The 1,402-nt window shown below is 44.7% G+C and overlaps 1 non-coding gene across 1 annotated transcript; it reads left to right on the top strand.

Moving 5' to 3' along the window:
• Nucleotides 1–844: 844 nt before the first annotated feature.
• TRNAD-GUC (transfer RNA aspartic acid (anticodon GUC)) lies at nucleotides 845–921 on the top strand. The gene has a single exon. It is a non-coding gene; the product is annotated as a tRNA-Asp (tRNA).
• Nucleotides 922–1,402: the final 481 nt, after the last annotated feature.

The following is a 1,402-nucleotide window of genomic DNA, read 5'->3' as shown; positions in this document are numbered from 1 at the left end:
CAAATGATCACATATCCTAATATTCCTTCAGCAATACAACCTATCCCACACTCTGAGACACTCCCAGTTCCAGTTTTCAATGGTTTTATTTCTTCTAAGGACAAATAAAGTGAACATGGTGATCAAGTATATTTTGCTAAGATGCATGAGGAAATGGTTATAGAATCTGAAGGGTCTTCTTCTGATACCAAGCAGTCTTAACCCCTCAGCAGTTTAGCCAACCTGAATTGAATGACTTAGTAAGAATGACATAAAAATTGTCCTCGACTTTCTGAAGTATGAGGAACATAAATGGATCATTTGTGTGGACCTTAAAATGGTAAATTTCCTGCTAGGACAACAGAGAGGTTTCACAAAATATCCTTGCTTTCTGTGTTCGTGGGACAGCTGAGCTCGGGAGAAACACTGCACACAGAAGAAGTGCCGAAACGTGAAGCTCTGGAAGTAGGGATGCAAAATATTGTGAATGAACCTGTAGTTAATCGAGACAGGATCATTTTTCCCCCACTTCACATCAAACTTGGCTTAATGAAGCAGTTTTTTCAGGCTTTGAATAGAGAAAGTGAAAGTTTTAAACATATTATTTCTGCTTTTCCTGCCTTGTCTTTCGAGAAGATAAAAGTAGGTGCATTAGATGGACCTCAAATTCGAACCCTCATGTGTAACGAAGAATTTGCCAGGAAGATGAATAAGGAGGAGAAAGCAGCATGGCCGTCTTTTGTGGCAGTTACAAAGAACTTCCTTGGCAACAATAAAGCAGAAAACTATGAACTTCTGGTTCAAAGGATACTGTTGGCTTTCCGCGACATTGGATGTAACATGAGCGTTAAGATTCACTTCCTGGGCCCTGGCCGGTTAGCTCAGCGGTAGAGCGTCGGCCTGTCGTGCGGGGGGACCCGGGTTCGATTCCCCGCCAGGGCACATAGGAGAAGCGCCCATTTGCTTCTCCACCCCCACCCCCTCCTTCCTCTCTGTCTTTCTCTTCCCCTCCCGCAGCCAAGGCTCCATTGGAGCAAGGATGGCCCGGGCGCTGGGGATGGCTCCTTGGCCTCTGCCCCAGGCGCTAGAGTGGCTCTGGTCGCGGCAGAGCGTCGCCCCTGGTGGGCGTGCCGGGTGGATCCCAGTCGGACGCATGCGGGAGTCTGTGTGACTGTCTCTCCCTGTTTCCAGCTTCAGAAAAATACAAAAAACAAAAAACAAAAAAAAAAAGATTCACTTCCTGAACAGTCACCTTGATAAGTTTCCCGAAAATCTTGGAGCTCTTAGTGATGAGCAGACTACTGCTAGAGCATCAAAGAAGATTGTCCTCAACAAGTACACAAACTCAGGAGCTATAAACGTAAATTTTTGCCTGAACAGAATTTAAGTAAGTTTTGTGCAAATTTTATGATTAAAATATTAA

Source organism: Saccopteryx leptura, chromosome 3 (genome assembly GCF_036850995.1).
Source record: "Saccopteryx leptura isolate mSacLep1 chromosome 3, mSacLep1_pri_phased_curated, whole genome shotgun sequence".
NCBI classification, from domain to species: Eukaryota; Metazoa; Chordata; class Mammalia; order Chiroptera; family Emballonuridae; genus Saccopteryx; species Saccopteryx leptura.
The sequence above is the reverse complement of the archived record's forward strand: the minus strand, read 5'-3'. Positions and strand labels throughout refer to the sequence as shown.